The sequence below is a fragment of the Eucalyptus grandis genome, chromosome 2, assembly GCF_016545825.1.
Source record: "Eucalyptus grandis isolate ANBG69807.140 chromosome 2, ASM1654582v1, whole genome shotgun sequence".
Lineage (NCBI taxonomy): Eukaryota > Viridiplantae > Streptophyta > Magnoliopsida > Myrtales > Myrtaceae > Eucalyptus > Eucalyptus grandis.
In genome coordinates, this window is record NC_052613.1 from 40,957,749 (window position 1) to 40,980,404 (window position 22,656).

The following is a 22,656-nucleotide window of genomic DNA, read 5'->3' on the forward strand; positions in this document are numbered from 1 at the left end:
GAGAGAGAGAGAGAATGGCGCAATCGCGCAGCGTCTTCTCGTTCGATGTTCAGGGGCCGTGAATTGGGCCCAGTGAAATGATGGGCGGGCCTCGATAACGCATCGGCCTTTCCTTCGGATCCGAGCTCAACGGTTAAGCTTGATTTTGGTGAACGTTTTTGGGCTGTTTTCTTTAGTTCTTTCATTTTTTGTTGTATTTTTCTCTTCGGGCCTAGTAATTTGGGCTCCTTGTCTCGGAACCTCTCGAGAGAATCGTCAACTGCATCTTTGGTGCACCTGGTGCATGTACATCTAGGAATTCTCAATGGGCTAGTCGTAAATGGCCCCACCCTAGGACTATGAGACCAATGGTTATCCCAAACCTACACCGAGATGTTGACGGTGATTCTCAAATTATTGAAAAACAGGGTGTGATATGATGAAATAGGATGCAATAGAGACAAACACAAAAAATGAACGGATTGCTTTCTTCTTTTTTTCTTTCTATTTCTTCGTAGCATAGTTTGGATTAGTTGCGCAAAATACTTGTACTCTATGAGACACACTCTGATTATAGAACAAAGTCACTTTGTCTGGTTTTTCCTTTTTCATGCTTTGCCCTCTGGCTAATTTAAAGATGTTGCCAAAATTCTGGTAAAACTATGAAATTCTGCTCTTTTCATGGCTATATTTGATGTGAAGACTAACATATCGAACACCTACGACACCACTATTCTAGCATGTCTTTTTTTTTTATGAAAATATTATAGCGTGTGTTTGACGACTCAAAGTCTAAGGGGACAAACTTCTGGTGGGGGACCGCGAAAAACAATCAGGTGGAGAAATTATTGCATGCTTCACAAACTATACAAACCAATATCATCTCGGTCATTAATCAAATAGATCTCACTATGAGTTTCGATGTGTGAATTATTGAACAAAATTTCGACATGTGACTTATAGGCCATACGATACATCTTCATACGAAATGGAGTTGGTCAACGAAAATTCACACTATTGTCCACAATCGAGTCCACAAAAAATTATTTCAGAGCCAACCCAACTAAGGTAAAAGAGATATGCAGCCAATTCATTTCTCTTTTTTAGTATTCTAAAACGTCGGAAAAATAAAACACTTGTCTTAGGCCCTGTTTGGTTCAACTTTCCTAATGGGCTTTGAGCTCCTAAAAGCCCTTGGGGAAAATATTTTGTGCTTGGCATGTATTTTTAAAAGCTCTTTTGCCCAATGTCAACATTCCCAATGCTGAAACCAATGCTAGAGAGAGGCTACTTTGAGCATTGGCATTTTGGAGATGCGATTTCACCGTTCACCGAGTCACTGTTCATATTCTTCTTCCCCGCCCATCTTCTTCGCCGTTCATCTTCTTCTTCCCCCGCCCGAGAGTCGACTGAGCTTCGTGGTGGGCGACCGGGGCTAGATTTGGCCGTCGGGAAGCCTCGCCGAGGTTGCGCAGCCTCAGGCGAGGGGGCCTGAGGTCGGGCAACCTCGGGTGTCGCCTGGTCGTGCGACCCAAGCACGCCACCTAAGATCAAACGACCCGAGGCGACGCCACCTAAGACCGCGCAACCACAAGCTACATTTTACTCGTAGTTTGTCCTTATAGGCCTCCAAAAACAACCCTCCTGTTCAACCATCTGATTCAAGTCGATCACAAAATGAGTTTCATTTCATCATACGGAAAAGAGACATTTGGAGGGGCTACTTAGAGATCATCAACAAATGAAAAAATCCAAATGATAAGGAGAGTGAGCAGAAGTTGATAAGTTTATAAATTGACTTATTATAGTGTTTACAATTTATTTACGATGCTTGTAAAATTTCTAAGGAGTTGATTATTCTTTAATTCATTTCAAAGTTGGTAAATTTCTAACGGCATTAATAAGTTATTGATAGGTTATTTGGCAATCAAATTGACCGTCGTGCTTTTCTTTTATCGACTGTACTAGATGTTAATGTTGGCTTGCTCTACCTGTGTGGGGCCCGGTTAACGTTAATAAATAAAAGAAAAGGTCAAAAGTCAAAAATGCAATAAAGGAAAAGAAAGGCGGGTTGCTCGTTTGGAGAAGACAGGAAATGGGCTGCGACATCCGGTCTAGAATCAAAGGCCAAATATCATCAGAGTTGACTCAAATTTCAATATATAATTATAAGACCGAGACAGATGAGTCAAGACAGGTGAGTCCATCAGTTTCATTTGTCAATCCGTTTTGCTCATTGAACACTTTTTCTAAATTATCTCAAATTTCTCCAATCGCAATTAGGGTTTCTTACTTCATATATTAATCCGTTTTTACAGTGACGAAATGTCATTAAATTATTGATATTGAATCTCTAATATATTACTAAAGAACCTCTGTGCATTTTATTATTTTTTGTGATTAGTGAAAGTTTTTGAATTGTCCATAATTTTTTTCACATTGAATTTTTCATGTAAACTTGTCGTGTTTGCTTTTGTCTGTTTTTATCATTTTGGCATTATTTTTATTCATTATGAGATTATATTGCGGGAATATATTGCCTGTTATCATGGGAGTTGAGTGGATTTTGGTCCATTTAATCTTGGGAAGAAATTGATTCTACATTAGGTTAATTTTTTATGAATCGTTGCCGGTTCTCTCGAACTTTGTATCAATAATTTTGGAAATCCATCAGGTAAGGGAAATTTTCCGCACTTTCCTTTGACTACCCTGCGCTCAGTCCCGAAAGCTTAAGTCAGCCGCACCTTTGATTTTTTGTCTCATCAACCAATAGCATTTCATTTTAGGGTCTTCGTCGTCGCGGAAAAGGATGATTTCTATCCCAATCGCGTCCTCATTGGCATCTTTGATTTTTTTGTCTCATCAACCAATAGCATTTGATTTTATGGTCTTCGTCGTGAAAAAGTATGATTTCTGTCCCCATCGGCATCTTTGATTTTTTTGTCTCATCGACCAATAGCATTTGATTTTATGGTCTTCGTCGTCGTGAAACGTACGATTTCTGCCCCAGTCGTGTCCTCATCGGCCCAAAGCATTTTACTTGCTTTTCCCAGAACTACTCCATAATTGCCTCGAACGCGTTGACGCAGCCACGTTCTACGACTTTTAGCCATTTCGTCTTCACCTATCGAAGGGATGATCCAGTCAAAAATGTTGTCCAGCAAATTTCTTGTTCTCCCCCTTTTTTTGAAGTTGATAATTTTATGCTCAAATGAAAATCCTAATTAGCTACTCCTGATCAAATATTGCTATTTCTCTCTCCTCTTTCAATATAGTCCGATTCGAGTCGATAGCAAGGAGAAAAGAGGGCATGTCTCAACGAGGCTTGAGCCTCGGCGATAGTTGGCGAGACCTCCAGCTCACTAGATCGGTAGGCCCGAGCACGCCTGATGCCAACGAGTTCAAGGCTCACTAGATTGGCAAGGCTCAAGCCTCACCTGATGCCGGCGAGCTCGAGCCTCACTTGACCAGTCATTGGCCGTCACCGTGCCAATAGCCAACTAAGAAAGGAGGAAGAAGAAATGGGAAAAAAAATAAAAAGAAAATTAAAATATAAAAATAAATATAATTTCGATTTTTATATTTAAAAAAAAAAAAGTTAAAAATGGAAGAGAGAGATTATGAGGCTTTAGTTGAAAATGGGTTCTAAATCCAACTCATTTAAAACCCATTTATCTTAAACCTTCATTTTTAAACCCATTTAACTAGTTTCTTTAAAAAATAAGTGACTCATATATAACACATTTATGATTTAAATAGGTCAAATATGAGTCTAAAATCCATTTTGTCACTTCTAGCTGTAAGTGGGTTGATTTATTGTGAAAGTTTCGACTTTGTTGATTCCATTTGCCGTGAGTGCGAAGCATCGCGTTGCCCGAGTCGACCCGGGTTTTTCCGCGCTTGTGCGTTAATGTGGAAATAAGAAATTGTTCCTCGCCTTCCAGATAAACCGAAGGATAATAGCTACCAGTTCAAAGGTCAGATCTTTCCTTGTCTTGTCACGGAAGATTCTGAAGCCACACTTCAATTCGTGTTATATTATGATCTGAGAAATAGATGTTTACTGCGGGGTTTGTCCAAATCGGTTTCGTCCAGGGCCACGATAAGAAGAGATGCTCCAATGTTCCTTTTTTCAAACTCTCTTGCAAGATTGATTGCATTTTTATTTTTCAGGAGTCGTGCTTTGATTGGATATGTTCATGTTTCAGAGGAGGCTTGTGAAATTGTGAAGACAACTCGCATCATACTTGTCAGCATGCAGGGATGGAACTCTCATATATTTTTAGTGGGGTCAATGCCCTAAAGACCGTAAGATAAGGTATTTCATTTAACAAAAAAAATTATAAAGATGCGATCGAGCTATTTATTGATTTGAAGTAGTTTTTCTACGCAAAATTTGACTTGAAATCAATGCTTTGACATTGAATCATGAATGTGAACAAAATTCGGTTTCAAATCCTTGTGCTCGAGCTCGACTCAATATAGTATATAGGGCTCGAAATTGAACTCGATTCAACTCCATTATTAAAAGCTTGATTCTACTCATTTGACTTGTTACGTAGGATGTTTATTTCTATTTTTCCTAATCATATATTGTACCTTCTGCATAGCCTAATCATGCTATTCGATTGCTTTATCTTCTGACTCTATCAAGCCTTGTGTTTGATTGGTGGTGCGGTTGTCTAGTAGTGCAATGTCTAAGCTCGATAATTTTCTAATAATTGTTTATCTTTTTATTTTCCATTTTTTACGTCATAAAGAAGTTTATAGTACATGGAAAGACAAGATACTGGTTTTGATTTCTTGCAAGTTAGCGCATGGTCCCTTAGAGGGTGACGAGGCTAAGCCTAATTACATCAATTGAACAACAGAATTTACTAAAAAGGCAATGTGGGGTTTCATTAGGCATCATCAGTTGGATTTTATTTATTTAAATAAACTATAAGGATCCCATCCCACTGCTCCTTTTGCTCTTCCGATTTCCATCTTTTGGCAATGGAAAACCATAGCCACAACAACACAGATATAAATTAAGGAATCGTTATGCTAGCTAGATCCCATGAGAAACAATTGATGTCATCTCATCCATTGATCGTCAGACTTTCAAGATTATATGTCACAACCGCACTTCCATTCACTCACGAAACACTTCTTGGATATGTCCTTCCTCAGCACTTCATTTCGAGTAGGGATTAATAGTTCCCCCCGTACAGATTGGAGTACGAAGCCCACCCAAAAAGTCGAATAAAATAGTCCGTTCTATTTTGCCGGTATCACCAGCTGACTTAGTTCCGATGACTCTCTTCGGAATATGAGGCAATAATAGAGCAAATCTGTCAAACGGTTCTCCACCAAGAGCAGGAACTCTTTTATTATGTATGTGGATTGATTGGTCGCTTTACGACATTTTGTATAGAAATTACAAAAAAATGCAAGTAGTTATAATTCATTATAATTCAAAATTTTATTTATCAATGACCATAAAACTGCTCATGTATTATAAGAAGAAATTTAAAAAACTCTTCAACACAAAAGTTATTCATCACATCGAATCTCCAACATTTTATAGTAGAGTAGACGATCTATCACCGTGCATCACTCAAGTTTCACACACAAACATAAATAGAAGCTTCTAAATTCATAAGCATACAATAAGATAAGAAAGACGATCTATCACCGTGCATCATTCAATTCCAACAACCCATGCCCCTGCTGGCACCCTGCCACCATGGCCCCACTAGCATTACCCACAGCCTCCCCGACGGCCCCGGCGGCCCCGCTCCCCCTGCGGCCCTGGCGGCCCCGGCAACCCCGCTCCCCTGTAGCCCCCGCGGCCCTTGCGGCCCTGCCGGCCCCCGGTCCCCTTGCAACCCCTTCTCCCCCGGTCCCCCTTCTCCCCCGGTCCCCCTTTGGCCCCCGCCGCCGGATGTAGTAGAAAAGGAAACCACAAAGCATGACGGCAACAATGACTAAACAAACAATAACCCATGTTGGGGTGTTATTGTCATCAGATGATACGGAATTCGGATCGATCCATGCCGATGGAGGAGGAAAGTACTGGAAACTCGGATAAGTTTGTGGATAGTTATTGTTCTCCATCAAGAAAACTCTGTGGACGTAGTTCAATGCGAGTGGTGAGTCTACAAACATATTATGAAGCATCAATCCAAGAGCCAATTTACCTTTTTGTCATGATGAATCGATCGTATGATCCGAGCGCGAGATCAAAATGATTCGACACGGAATTCAATGATATATAATGTGAGTGGAAGTACGTGCTTGCACATATACCCTCACAAGAAAAATGGAGCAAATCAGTGAATGATGTTGCGCCAATGCTTACGTGACCTGCAAAAAAGTGAGAATTTTCGCTTGGTGGAGGTATCGTTATATATGCCTCGCGACACTCCCTCCCTCCCTCATGAGGTGGGTTTTTTTTTTTTATTATTGGCCAAAAGATAATAATTTTCATTACTAACCAACTAAGGGGGCATCATTAGTTGAAAAGTCTAAACATACAATTCAACATAGAGAACGAGGAGAATTTGAACTCCAATTGCTGGAAAGTAAGCTGGCTCGGTAGGTTAGGTAAGTGTTTTAAGTAATACATCATTTTTTTTGAGGATGTAGTGTAATGATTGAAGCATCTAGACAAAAAGTTGGGAAATTTTATTCACATTCCAAAGATAGGAAAAAATATCAAAAAAAAATCATAAATTTATTATAAATGTACTAATTCTATTATAAATATATGTTTAATCAATTAAGTACTAAATCTTTTATATTTATATCAATTCAGTTCGTCTGATCAAAATTGGCTGCTCAGCACTAAAATGAACACAATGCATTCTATGAGTTCTTTTCGACACTAATGTGGATAATTTTTAATAATATTTTAATATTTTTTCGATTTGTATTCCTATTTTTCTTTTTATATTGTCTTTTCTTTCTTTTTTTCCTTTTCTCTTTCTTTCTTTTTTTATTTTTTTTTCTTTCACTCGCTTCTTCCTTCGGCTGGTCGCCAACAACCACTGGAAATGAAGCTCCACGAAGAACGGGGCGAGCTTCAACTACTGTCCAAGCTCGATCACATCTTCATGTGTGATGTTTAGGAGCTGGGAATGATACGCATGTTTGACTAATACAGTCCAAGGGAATAAGATTTTGGTGAAGGGCCAAGAAAAACAACCAGGTCTAAAATGAGAAATTATTATATACTCTACAAAATGTGTGATCCAATATCATCTCAATCATTAATCAAGGTAGATCTCGTTATGGGCCCACGGGGTCAATCGTTGAACTGGGTTTCAACATGAGATATATAAACCACACAATAACATTTCATGCAAAATGGGGTTATAGACGTGACTTGCAAAATAAAATTCACTCTACTATCCAAAATCAAGTCCATAAAAACTTATTTTAGAGCCAACTTGCTAAGGATATAAGAGACCCATTGTCAATTTGTTTCTATCTCGAGTATTCTAAAAATGTAGGAAAATGTTCCAGGATCCTCTTAAACTTAAACTGTCTTAGATGGATACATAAAAAAAAACCACTAATCTCAGTCCTCGTGTTGGTCTATACTTGTCTACATCTCTCTTATGGTCACGGGACTCCTGTCCGTAGTGAAACGTGGGAGAAAACGACGTAACGGCAAAGCCCGTCATATCGGCGCTGTCGGCCAAGATCATGTGCGTTTAGAATCTTATCCTTCCGACTTACTCGCAATCACATCGTTTTGTCCCCCAACTTTTGGACTGTCGGGTCTGTTTCTCCTGTTGAGAAAATATTAGGTACGTGAGACGCTCGAGCGTGGCAAACAAGAAGGCGGTGGGAGCACGTGTCTCGTGAGACCCACAATTTCAGGCGCCCATTTTGAAAATTTTCCTGTACTGTAGCTTCTGGAGAGGGGGTTGTCTGTCGCGCGGGTTCTTCTTTGCGCCTCTCTCTACCCTCGCTTTCTCTCCCCGACGAACTCCCTCTCTCTCTGCCCTCGCTTTTTCCGACCGGCGAGCCACCACGAGCAACCGACGAACCAGGAGGATACCGGCGAGACGACCGCGAGCAACCGACCGGTGTGCGACCTCCCTCTCTCTCTCTCTGCCCTCCCTCTTCCCGACCGGCGAACAACCGCGCCGCCCTTCTGGCTCCGCTTCTGGCCCCGACTCGTCCGTCCCGTACTCTTTATCTCTCCTCGCATCTCTGTCTGCCCTCCCTCTCTTCGACAGCGAACCACCGCGTGACCGGCGAACCACCGCGCCACCCCCCTCCGGCTCCAGATCCGGCACCGGCTTGTCCAGGTAATTTCTCGCTTTCTCTTTTCTCTCTTTTATAGGAGTCCAGCGATGCCTGAAAAGTCATTAGTAGTATGCTTTTCGCCTGTAATTTTTCTTTAATCTTGGGTCTGGCTATTCATTATGCCAGTAGGACATACTCCGAAAAGGCTCTAAAATGAGTGCTATTGTTGCAAATCATGGATAGTCCTTGAAAAGCCAGATCTGTCATTCTTCCATATTGATGTTTATATGTATATTCCCCAATAACTTTGCTGAGATGCACTGCAAATGCATCCAGTCTCAATTGATTATCGTCATGCAGTGTAGATTTTTCTTGCTTCTGAGATCATTTGGTCGTATTTGTTTCCGTGTGTTTACGATGCTTATGGTAATACTGTACTCTCTTAGTGTTCATTCTGATATTTAGTCTGCCGTTCCTCCTCTCTCAGGTTCTTGTGGAACTGTCTATCACGCTCTGTGGTACGGATCAGTGTGTTCTTCTACTCCCCTTAAATTTAGTTTAACAGAGTGATGCATGCTGTCATGATGTAAAATGCATGTACCTCACTTCATGGTATACGCACTACTTATCTCACTCCTCTAATAGCGTTTGGCTATCTCTTATGCTATTCACTTACGGACTTCAAGTTCTCTTTATAATATGTAATGCATGGTGGTGGAGTGAATTTTACTCGTGTTGCCGACATGAAACACAGGAGAAATGTGTCATCTGTCTGGACAGTAGGTATTATTCTGTGTTTTGCTATAAGTGGCACGATAAATGTGGCACAAATACCTGTTGTGGAGAAGTGGAAAGAAAGGAGATTAGTGTTGTAAATGGCTTTGTGATATCGTGTTGTTCCCATATATAACTAAATGATGGGGGTAACTTTAGTTGGTGCGTTCTGCTATGTTTTACTTATTTTGCTAAATGAAAGAGGAGATTTAGTGCAATGCATTTGGCTTCTTACTTTATCTCACTGTTTGGTATAAACCTATGCGATCTCCTCATGATGATTTTTTTTCTTTTTTTTGGATTTTAACTTTCTCTGCATTTAACTTGGTCCCAAAGATGTCCCGCCTAGAAAACAAAACATAATTGCAAAGAAGGAAATAGAAAAAGGAAATAAGGAAGAGTTACAGATAGTCATTGAAGAATGCAAAACAGATATCCCCTGAGATCAGAAATGGCCATCCTTCATGAGCTTACTTAAATATTATCTGGTGACAAACTAATGTGAAGTTATAAAAAAAATAAAAAATAATAATAGTTGGAATTTTGGGTTGAATAAGCATCAAGAACTGTCACCGGTTAAAGATTGGTCACGTCAAAATGGGAAGCGAAGACTAACTAAACATTCTGGCTTTATTTAAATTTGTTGTAGCAAGCAAATAGAAGTCTAAAGTTTGTGAACTCCATTTTGGGAAACGGATGCAGCCATTTCATGCATTCTTACGTGTGTATATCTTTATTACAACATGTTTGTAGGCCACGAATTCATACTATTGGATGAAAGGAAGGTGCGACCGAATACCTGATTTGATGGCAATCACAGAAACTAAAATTGGTTTAGAGGAAAGCAGCACTAAATCCCATGATGCAAATGAAAATACGCAATGTCATTACAGAATTAAAATTCTAAAGCCCATAGAAAAGAATATATACATCTCTATTTACTAACAAATTAAACCCAGCAAATGCTATTTCAAACATACATACCAATATCTTCACTTATACCAAAATCCGACTCTCAGAAATCCCTCACTGACGCCTTCTCGTCCTAGTTGCTGGTAGTTGTAGAGACTGAAAAAGGACTGCGATCAAACGTGTGTGCAAGTCACCAATGAGTGGATTAGCACAAATCTCTTCAAAGGTGCCAGATAGATCGAGTACTCACTATTATAAAAAGATACCATAAATACATTTGTAAAGTATTCGTACAATATTAAAAAATTAGTTGCATGACTTCAACAAAGCTTCGTACATGTCAGATCTATTCATTCCATCAACTATATCAAAGTAAACACATGCGGTCCAGTCCATTGACTAAGGCCACGCTTAACATTCGTGATAAGCCCTACCGAGATTCTCACTCGGCGTAAGGGTCTACTTGCATCGGTCGGTGGATTCGCCCAATACAATGTCTTGAGAATTATTTATTAATGTGATCCCACGTTCAGGATATAGTTTTTGTAATAAAAATTTATCCGTTGGATTTGACCCACGTTTTCTTTTTTAAATAATAATTATTCCATATGCGGTTTTTTCACACTTCATACATCTTCGTTATGGGAGGCGGCTTATAAAAGGAACGATTATTCATTTCGTAAGGGCAATCACAAGATCTAATGCTAACCCTCTCATTCGAAAATAGACCATTAGTACGTGAGGGGATTGAATTAATGGAGTGTGCTCGTAATATCATCAAATCTCCATGAATTTCCAACGAACACACATTTAAACAATGGCTAGAGGTCTATTTGATTTTTTTATCTCATTTGTGCACATATGGTTCTAATCAATGATTGAATTTTGTTTTTCAATGCGTGATTAGAATCATTGGTTTTAGAGCATGTAGGTATCTTTGTCTTGTTTATGTAGAGTTTTGAGTGTATTTTTCATGAGTTTTGTAAATGAATAGTGAATGGGGCATTTTGGGGGCCAAGAGAGAAGAAACTTGTCGTTTTGAGCCAAATTTCTTGGCCGTTTTCATTGAAACTTGGACCTGTCTGGTCCCGTTGGCGTGGTCTCCAAAACCGCGGCGGAGACGAAGGAAACGCGAAACTGCGCGATGAAGAACAAGCGCGTGGATTACGTGCGTATGTCCTGCGGTTGCTGGCGCGTGAGCGGTGCTCGAGCGGCATTTGCAGGCGCGTGTGTGCCACTTACCTACGCGACGCACAGGCATGAAGGCAGCTTTTTCCCCTCCTCAGATTTACAATGTTGCCCCTTCTTTCTTGTTTGTTTTTACAATTCTGCACTTTTCCGAATTTACTTACTGTTTTGCCCTTGGTAGCTAAATTTACTCTTTTACCCTTCTCCGTTTTTAAAATGATCGTTTTGCCCCTTCCGCAATTTTGCAATTCTGCCCTTGGCTGACCTATTTACTATTTTTCCCTTTATGTGTTTTGTGAATATTTGTTACATGAAATTAAATGCCTAATGATCCATATATTTTAATTAATTAAAGAGTAACCATAGCATCTTTGATTAGTTAAATTATATATTAAGAGCCTCCGGATCACATCTAGTAATGGATATTGATTGTAACTAATCTTATTAATATGATGAATTTTACCCCATAGAAATTTTCATTATATTAATATGATTAATCATGATGAAATATCATAGTATTTTTCTTAATTTACCCATAGAGATTAAGAAAATGAATATAATATGATAATTTTTTCATGGAGTGTTTATGAATCTATTTAAATTAAAACTTGATGTTCTCATACTAATTGGTGAAAATTATAAAGTTCTGAATGAGTTAATTCTTCTTCAATTGGGGTGCATGGAAATTGACTATATTGTAAGGAAAGACAAACCACATGTTTCTATTGATACGAGCATTGTAACTAAGATAGCCCTTTATGAATGATGAGAGTGGTCCAACCCTTTTAGTGCGATGTTCATAAGAACTAAAATATCTCTTAGTATTCATGGTTCGATTGCTCTGTATAGTAATGCTAAGGTTTTATTAGAGGCTATTAACGCGCAATTTGAGACTTCAAAGAAGACGCATGCCATGACCTTAATTATGAAATTTTCATCGTTGAAGCTTATTAGTGTTAGAGGTATGTGTGAGCACATCATAAATATGAGGGAGACTGCAGCTTAGTTTAAGAACCTTGAGGTTAAGATATTTGAATATTTTCTTGTATAGTATATTTTGAACACTCTCCAACAATAGTATGCATCTTTCAAGATTTCTTACAACACACATAAAAATAAATGGTCAATTAATGAACTCATGATCATGTGTGTTCAATAGGAAGAATGATCGATTATAGAATCGGAAGAAAGTGCTCATTTGGCAATATAAAGAAAGAATAAGGGTCATGGCAAGCATAAGGGAAAATGTAAAATCTCTCCCTAAGATGAAATTAAGAAAGAATCCAAATGTTTCTTCTATAAAAAGAAGGGGCACATAATGAAGGATTACATCAAATTTAAGGCATGGCTTAAAAAAAAAAAGGTAATCTAATTTCTTGTGTTTGTTATGAATCTAATATGGTTGATGTGAGTCACAACATTTGGTGAATCGATTCTAGATCTACAATCCATATTCCGAATTCATTGTAGGGTTTTCAAAACTAAATGAAGCCAGTGAGAAGTGAACAACGCATCATTTAGGAAAAAAGATACATTCACATGCGGAAGCTATTAAGACATGTAAATTAGTTTTTAATAGTGGTTTTGTTTTGAATTTAGAAATAACCTTTTATATTCCTAGTTTTTCTAGAAATTTAATTTCAGTTTCAAGACTTGTACTTTTTGGTCACTCTTTTAACTTTTCAAATTCAAACTTCAGTTTATCATTTAAATATGAAATTATTGGGAGTGATACTTTATCTAATAGTCTCTTTTGAATTAATTTAAAAGACAATGCTTATTATAATGCGATACATATTCATGATGACGCTAGTATAAAACAATGAGTTGTGAATGAAGATTCCTCTATATTGTGGCACTGAAGATTATGAAATATCTCCATAGATAAAATTAAGTTATTGGTAAATGATGGAGTACTTAGTACTTTAGTTTTTACTTATTGTAATACTTGTGTAGACTACATAAAGGGAAAACAGACTAACAAGACGAAAAGAGGTGCCAAGAGAAATATAGAAATATTAGAAATCACACAAACGGATATTTATAATTTAAATATGGACTCGCATGGTTATAAATACTTCATTTCTTTCCTAAATGACTACTCACGTTACATGTATCTCTACTTACTTCATAATAAGCATGAAGCATTAGATGCGGAAGTAAAGAAATAATGCGGTAAATAAATTAAGATCGTGAGATTAGATAGATGTAGAGAATTTTATGGTAAATACATTGAAAATGGACAAGTACCCGATCCATTTATAAAGTTTCTTTAAGAGTATGTGATAGTTGCCCAATATATTATGCTTGGTTCTCCGGACCAAAACGGTATAGTGGAAAGAAGAAATCGAATATTATTGGACATTATGCGGAGTATATTGAGCAACTTCAAATTTCTTAAGTCCTTGTGGACTAAAGCACTTAAGACGGCAATGTGCATATTAAATCAAGTTCTAACCAAGACTGTCCCAAAAACATATTATGAGTTGTTTAAAAGTTGGAAACCGAGTTTGTAATATGTAAGCATTTGGGGATGCCCATTTGAAATGAGAGTCTACAATTTATAAGAAAAGAAATTTTACTAAAGAATTATAAGTAGGTATTTCATTAGATTAGTCGAAAGGTCCAATACAAGTTTTATTGTCCATCTCACACTACTAGGATTGTGAAATCAAGAAATGCTAAGTTTCTTGAAAATGACTTGATTAGTAGAAACGATTAATCGAAGAACCTTGTTCCTAAGAAAGATCATTCAAACACTTAACCTTCCACCTCAAATATAATATTGGTTGTCGTTCATAATGTCCATTCAGTTTAACCGGCTGATGAATAACTAATTATTGAAGTTCCACAACCTACTGATATTGATATAGTAAATCCAGTTTTCAGTAATTACTAGAATTTATTGAACAACTAGTTGAATAACATGCTCCTCAAGAAAATGTTAATGCAACATTAAAAAGATCTATTAGAATGAGGAAATTAATAATTCATAGTGATTATATTATGTATTTACAAGAATTTGACTATAATATTGGAACTGAGAATTATCATAAAATGTTTTCATATGCTATGGATAGTGATGATTCTAATTTGTGGTACAATGCCATGAAAGGAGAGATGGATTTTATGGCATCTAACAAAATATGGGATTTGGTTGAGTTGCCTAATGGTACGAAGGCCATTGGTTGTAAATGGTATTCAAAACTAAGAGAGATTAATTGGGTAAGATATAATGCTAGACTTGTTGCTAAAGGATTCACTCAAAAAGAATGAACTGATTACATGGAGAGATTTTTTCCTGTATCTAAGAAAGATTCTTTTCATATTGTTTTGATATTGGTTGCCCATTTTGATATAAAATCACATCAAATGGATGTGAAAACGGCGTTTCTCAATGGAAAACTAGAGGAGGAGTTTTATATGAAACAACTTGAACGATTCTCCTTTAGTAAAAGTGAGCATTTGTTGTGCAAGTTTAAGAAATCTATATATTGCTTAAAACAAGCATCTTGCCAATAATACTTAAAATTCCATAACGCCATCTCTTCATTTGGTTTTGTAGAAAATGTCATGAATCAATATATATATATATATATATATATATATCAGAACGTTAGTATGAGCAAAATTTGTTTTTTTGTGCTATATGTGGATGATATTCTACTTGCAACCTAATAAGAGGTTGTTATATGAAGTGAAACAATTTCTCTTTAAGAGTTTTGACATGAATGATATGGGTGAGGTATCTTATATCATTAGAATTAATATTCATAGAGATAGACCTTGAGGAATTTTAGGATCATCTCAAAAAACTTATATCAATAATATTTTAGAGAGATTTCAGAAAAAAGATTGTTTACAAAGTATGACGCTTATTGTGAAGGGTGACAGGTTCAATTTGAATAGCGCTCGAAGAACGATATGCAAAATGAATAAATAAATAACATTTCATATGCTTTTGCTGTTGAAAGCTTGATATATGCTAATATTTGTACTTGACCTGATATTGTTTTTGCTATGCAAATGTTGTGAAGATATCAGAATAATCCAAGTATGCACTACTAGAAAGCTACAAAAAAAGTGATGAGATGCCTTTAAGGTGTCAAAGGCTACATACTTATGTATAAATAGACTAACAACCTAGAAGTAGTTGGTTATTTGGATGTGGACTTTGCAATGCAATTTTCAAAAATCAACATCTGGATACATTTTTATATTAGCTCGCGGAGTCGTGTCATGAAGAAGTGCGTAGCAGACTTTGATTGCTAAGTTTGTTTCTTGTTTTGAAGCTATTTCGCATGGTATATGGTTGAAGAGTTCCATTTCTGGATTTAGAATTGTTGATTCTATTTCTAGGTTATTAAGAATATATCGTGCAATTCAATCACGGTTTTTATGACTGAAAATGTCAAAAGTGGCCATCGAAATAAGTATATCGACATCAAGTATTTAGTCGTAAGTTTGAATGTGTTAAAGAGAATAAAGTGGTCATAAAACACGTTAGTATTAAATTGATGATAGTTGATCATTTAACTAAAGGCGTGCAACCAATACAGTATAATGATCATGTAACTATTATGGGAATAGGTTCCATCATGTGATTTGTCGTCATATGGACAATTTTTATTTTATGAAACTCTTATTCTTTTATAATGTTACTTCTCAATTTTGATATACACATTCTGTTGTTTATGAGAATAACATATATCTTTGGTTTTGGAATAAATATAGGGTTTATTCATTAAGATGTGTTGTCACATATAGACTGACATTAAAGGAATAAGATGCATTGTGATACATGGAAGATATTACTCGCTTTTAGAGGAAATGTAGTTATGATTCATGCGTTTTGTTTTTTTTTTCTTTAAGCATAAAGTTTTTGTGGATTTGATTGGATAATCCGTATGATGAAAATGTTGGGATCAAGTGGGAAAATATTATCTATAATGTGATCGCACATATAAGGATATACTTTTTGTAATAAAAACTTATTTGTTGGGTTTGACCCACATTTTCTCTTTTAAGTAATGATTTTTCCACATGCTGTTTTTTAACGCTTCATACCTCTTCGTGACGAGCAACCTTAATGGGAGACATAAGGGCAATCACAAGGTTTAATGCAAATTCTCTCATATGGAAATACATCATCAATACGTGAGGGGATTGGGTTAGTAGAGTGTGCATGTAATATCATCGAATCACCATGAATTTCTAATGAGCACAAATTTGAACAATGGTTGGAAGTCTATTTTATTTTTTATCATATTTTTCCACATATGATTCTAATCAACGATTGAAGTTTGGTCTTCAATGCGTGATTAGAATCGCTAGTTTGACATAAAATGCATACTCACAATCCCTTAATGTTTTTATGGTCATTCTTGCTATGACGACAATGATAATAACCATCTTGCAATCATGAACCAACTCAATATTCATTTTGCAAATCAAGTTTACACACCAATATATTTGACCTCCTGCTATTCATTCCATCAAGCACAGTTCTTTGCCATTTTAAATCACCAAAATGTCGTAAATGTCCAATCCATCTTTGTGGGGTATATAGTTTCTTAACAACACTTTTTCGTTTTACTATACCATATGTCATGTGATGCCTTTTTCACAACTTATAATATTATATATATATATATATATATATATATATATATATATATATATCTTATAATTTTCCAAAAATGAGTTTCTAATTCATAAAAAAAAGTACCACTCACCTAAAAATGTGAAACTAAATAACAAAAGCTACCTTGAGGAGGAAAAAAAAAGTTGAAATCCTACTAATTAATTGGGAAATGGATATTATAGTCAATTAGATGACTACTTTAACTATGACTCAACTAAATCGGTGACAAAATGACTTCAACATACCAATTCAAAATTCATTTCATAGATCAAGTTCACACACAAATACATTTGACCTCTTACTATTCATTCCATCAAGTAGGGTTCTTTGCCATTTTAATTCACCAAAAAAATTGTGAATGTCCAATCCATTATTATGGAGCAAATATTCTCTCAACAATGCTTTTCCTATTTATCATACATTATGTCATGTGATGCCTTTTTCATAACTTATATTTCTTAAAATTTTCAAAGCATTAATTTTTAATTCATAAAAAAAAGATAAGTATCACTCACCTGAAAATGTGAATCTATTAATCATGTAGGAAACAAATATCAAAATGAAGTAGATAACTACTTTAACTAAGACTTAACTAAATCAGTAACATAAGGACTCTGGCATGCCAATAAAAGCTTGCCTAAAAGTAAAACAATTATTGTTGTCTACCATGCTATGATAGCTCAACTACCGAATTTTAAATGGTTTATTTAAACTCTACCAACATACGTTACAAGTGGGTCCAAATTCATTGAAAAGCTAACCCGACATATTTAAAAGTCGAATTTTGCCTCAAACCCAAAGATAGCCACTGAGATGGGTGAAATTTAGCGTTAGACACAGTGGTTCAAACATGGTTCCATTAATGTGCAACAAACTTGAAAATTTCAGCTCAACAAAATCGTAACCCTTAATGATGAAATCTCACGGATTCAAAATATCCTGGAGTTTCTTTACAACATAATTTCACACCTCTAAGGTCAATCCAACAACTCAAAATTCAACACGGTATGAAATTATAACTTTTACATGTCCATGGTTGTCGGTGGCTTTCGTGGACGAAATCTCGCCTTTTTCTCTCGAGGTTCCCTCTCTTTCCTGTTTTTCTTTTGCTGACCCTCCTCTCTCTCTCTCTCTCTCTCTCTCTTATTCCTTCTCTTTTATTTTCCTTTGAGAAACCAGTTGTAGAAGAAATAAAATATGGGTTGAGGCAAAAGCTTCATCATTAACTGAGACAGGGGCTCGGGTCTCCTGAGCCTAAATCCTCTTGTCTTCCTTTCAAGAGGTCCGTTTGTTACGTAAAATTTGAGAAACCAGTTGTAGAAGAAACCAGCTCGGGTCTCTCTTATTCCTTCTCTTTTATTTTCCTTTGAGAAACCAGTTGTAGAAGAAATAAAATATGGGTTGAGGCAAAAGCTTCATCATTAACTGAGACAGGGGCTCGGGTCTCCTGAGCCTAAATCCTCTTGTCTTCCTTTCAAGAGGTCCGTTTGTTACGTAAAATTTGCCGCATTAGAAGGTCATAAAGAAAAATTAGACAGTTCCACCGCTTCTCGTTTGCTTAAATGGATTGCATAGAATGGCGAGGCTCAAATCGAGACTTAAGCCTTGGAAGATAAATGGCCTATCAACCGGAGGATTAACCCTCGATCCCTGATGACTTTTAGGGCTAAACAAGTTCGGTCCAAGTATTAACTACTCCGAGCTGTGAAAGGACATTGTCTGACAAATGATGTCGGGTCGAGGACAGTGCATTCACTTTTCTGGAAATAATTTGTTCGACCGGTCGTGTTTGTAACGAAGTAGCCTTGTTCCAAATGGCCAGCAAGTTGAGTTTAATCGCGGGGAGGACTGAACTCAAGAAGCAAGTTAATCTTCGGCTTTAATTTACTCATCTCTCTGTTTTCAGCTCTAACATGATCAACACAGAATCGATGCGAGCATCTAGATCGCCCAAGAAAGCTTTGTAACTGGGAGGCCTTCCCTTAAATTTTAAACGAGCAGAGGTGCTGTTTTGCATCAATTGAATATCATCTTTTGCTTAAAAGAAAATCTCAGACAGAATCTGCAAGCATCGTGTGGCCAAGCCCTGCACCAAATGATCAAAACGAGAGCAGTCTCCAAACCAAGACCAAGCCCATGTGGTACGAACATCATTCAAAACGAACGGAGAGGAAATTCAGATGAGAGGGGGGTCTCACGTGTGGCCCATACAAAGATCTATTCCAACGGCTATCATTCGCTGCGGACGCAATTCACGTGTTGAAATTTCCCTTATAGGGCAGTGCTCCAAAGGTGCACGCTCAGATATGAAATTTGGCAACAAGGAGAACTCGCAGGCTTTCAAGCATCCCTTAGAACAAAAAGACACGAGACTTTGCAGCGCTTTGTCAGCTCCTGCGTATGGCTCTCAGGCCAATTTGGATTAATCAATCCTAACAACTTGGCAATTGACAAGGGATTCCTAAAAGCTATCGGAAGTTTAAAATATTTTATCTTATTTGGCCCCTACTTAGATTACAGTAGCTTCTCCATATTCTTTAGGGCATAAAGATTTTCGATTCCGAAAAGACGGATTAATTACGAGCTGCTTAAAATTATACCAGTCCAGTAGAGTATCACGAGAACGCTTGCAAGTAGGTACCGGAGGATAGGTTAAAAGTACAGTATGGAAGATTTTAAGACATAGTTACTACAACGACGGTCGTTTCCCAGTCCGCGGAATTGGTTGTGTGGCATGTGAATGAGGATCCATGCAGGTGAATAGGATGTGTACGGCATGTGTGTTTGGCCGACGCAGTGGTGCCTTCGAGTTTCTGTGAATAGTTGGTATGAGAATTTGGTAGCGGAGTTGTGACATCACGTGAGTTTTCATCTGTATTATAAATGCTAAAGAAGGATTGAAGAAAGATGGAAGTTTGTGTATGCAGAAAAAGGATAAGGAGGATTTGATCTTGATAGCTTTGATGCAACAGCTCATATCCGCATCGCATCAAAGGGACCCACACTGCGCAGAGCTCTCCTCTCCACGTGAGAAAAGAGAGAGCTTTTTAATTGGAATTGAAAAGTCTCAGAAAATTAAAACGTGAAAACGAAAAGGAAAGGTAAGAGCGTGATGGGAAATTTACGCTATTCAATCGGAGCATCGCGTGATCATTCACCCACTTCAGTTATTGCAAGTCGTAGACGCTTATTCTAAGGAAGATAAAAGAGCTCAGTACACTTGGGTCGTCGTGTGGGTGTAGACGGGTTAATCACATGATGATTCGAAAGCTCCCAGAAGCTTCTCTCCATGCAAGATCTACAGAAAACTTGGGAGTGTGCCAATTTGGAGTCTGTAGGGTTTGATATTGCATTCACGTTATGAACATGAACAGAAGTGTCCACAGCGATTAAAGATGCAAGAGTGAAAGCTTGGCTAACATTGAGATCAAGCACTTCACTGCACTTCACTTCTTCAGTCACCAAAAGTCACTCACAGCAGAAAAAACAATTGATACATTCTCTCAGTGAACTTCACTCATGTGGGACTCACATGTATTGTTACTTGTGTTGATTTTGCAAGCTCTTGCTAGTGTTTACTTGATCAAAAGCTAAGTGCAAAGTACCCTATTCATGCTAGTTTCATACTGCAATAGTTGGATAATATGAGGCCGTATAGTCACATAAGATTTTGAGAAAATTGAGGTCTTTGCATTCATGAAAGGCCATTCTCAAGAGGAGGTTAAAGGCCCATTATAAAATAATTTTTTCACATGATATAAAGCTAAAAAAATTTCGATAAACTTGCAAGTTAAAGTTGCAAGTACGTTCATGTAGAATTTTATGAAACCTCATTAGCTAGTTGTGGAACTAATCTTAAACCTGCAGGGAACTTTAGAGTGTGGTAATTTTTTTTTTTAACCAAAAAGTAGTGAAATCCAAAAGTTTGACAGATGTTGTGATGCTAACAATGTAGGATTTTTGCACTTGTCTATCAACCAATTGTTAAGTATTTAATTTGGGTTCTGGGCAATTTTTTTGGTATAGTAGCCTAGTGGGAGACAATCATTTGTATCCTTATCAACTTATGAGGCAGAGTATAAAATAGTAATGATAGTGACTCACAAAGTCTGAGAGATTTTCCTTACCAAAAAAAGTCTGAGAGATTTAGACCCAAGTTGTTGGTTACTTCATACACTCCTTTGATTGGCTTTATGTCTCATGGAAATTGCCTGCTTTCATATTCAAGGAAACCATGTCAAGCTTGACTGCCATTTTATTAGAGAGAGTACTTGAAGGTAAAATAGAGGTGAAGTTGTCGAAACAGAAGCAAGTTCTTTCCCTCTGCAAAGTTGGCAACATTCAGAGAATACTTGGCTTGATAGCAAAACTGAATTAGGTTGGAAGGAGTGTTAATAATAACAACCAACTTGCTGGCTTCTTGAAGAGTTTAATCTCTCCCCATGAGGAAGGATTTTGTGGAGTTGGTCTTTCGGCTTTAATCTTCTTTAAATTTGGCCTTTCACTTACGTGGCTATGTGGTCTCTCCTGTCCGAGTATTTAGTTATGCAACTGATATCAAAGGGGTCGTTTGCTTTTAGTTTTTCAGTGAGCAAACACAATCAAGAAACTAGCAAGCATTTTTTGGAATAAACAGTGTGTATGCAAGCAATTCTGGCACATATAGGCTTTGCAGGAGAGAAGTTACCTGAAAGAGAAATAGAGATGAAAGTGGCTTTGAGTGTCTGCTACGCAGTGGAGTGTGTAATTGGAGTACTGTGTGCACAGATGCTTCATGTTTCTTTATAAAAAAATTTCAGCTTATGGTTTCATTACGCACCTTCATTTCAAGTAGAACATGCCCTGTGACAAATGGAAATTCCCATGGCACCACAATCATATAGTTTGGTTGACACCACATTACCACATTTGAGCTGTGGAGGATGTAAGATCTTCTGTGTGTTGAGGTTGGTACTCGTTACAACTATTAGGCTCAAAGGTTGTCCATAGCGAAAATGCATCCATGCATTATCATCCCTTTTTCAGGGAACCGTTTCATCTAGTTTCTGGCTTGTGTTAACTTGTGCATCTCTGGTGCTGTTTCATAGGTAGTCAATGCATAAATTTCTTTTTGGTTATTTGTCATCTCATTTGACTTACAATTCGCTTGTGGCCCATTGTTCCCTAGGGAGAAAGAATTGGCTGCTGTGAAAGATCAATGCAGCTGAAGTTGATATAATCGCTAATGAACTTGAGGTCAGTCAGCTTATGCCATGTGCTTGAATGCATTTATTCTCACTGGCCTGAGCTTTCTAATATTGTATGGTAAATTCTGAAAACAGCTGGACCGGAAGGTGGCTGAAAGGACCTTACGTGAGCATAGAGGTGATGTTGTTGCTGCAATTCGTTCCTTGCTTCGATAAAGAATTGGTGGCACGAAAAAATGGGATTTGTGATTTTTCTGAGGACATACCGACTTGCCCATAAGTCATAACATTGTCCAAGTAGGATCAAAAAGCTGTATGAGTCGTGCTTCTTTTGGGGATACATGACTTGCTTTCTGGGAGATTGTACTCTCGCCGATTTTGGCTGCTAATGTTCAGCCCTGCATTTTTGCCCTTCCATGAAGTTCATGCCGGGAATTTTGGACAGTACGAAAATCATGTACAATTTCAACGAACAAAAAATCATAAATCCACAAGCCTATGCTCAATAATGTGAGGTCGATTTCCGATACAAAGCTTGGAAGAGTTGTTGCGTTGATGCCTAGTTGGATGGCGACCCTAAGTCCAAGTTCATTAGACTGAATTTAATTCGAGAAACTAAAGCATCAAACTTTCTGGAAAACCGAAGACTTTTGATTGCATGTAAAATTTTGTTGAAGTAGCCCCTGGCACAATCGGCTAACTAACAACTGTATAAAAGGCATGGATATCTTC

At 37.3% G+C, this 22,656-nt stretch overlaps 1 long non-coding RNA gene across 1 annotated transcript; it reads left to right on the plus strand.

Moving 5' to 3' along the window:
- The first annotated feature begins 7,844 nt into the window (after window positions 1–7,844).
- Window positions 7,845–22,442, plus strand: LOC108957718. The gene is made up of 4 exons (XR_005548074.1): window positions 7,845–8,282; window positions 8,708–8,738; window positions 21,906–21,973; window positions 22,060–22,442. It is a non-coding gene; the product is annotated as an uncharacterized LOC108957718 (long non-coding RNA).
- Window positions 22,443–22,656: the final 214 nt, after the last annotated feature.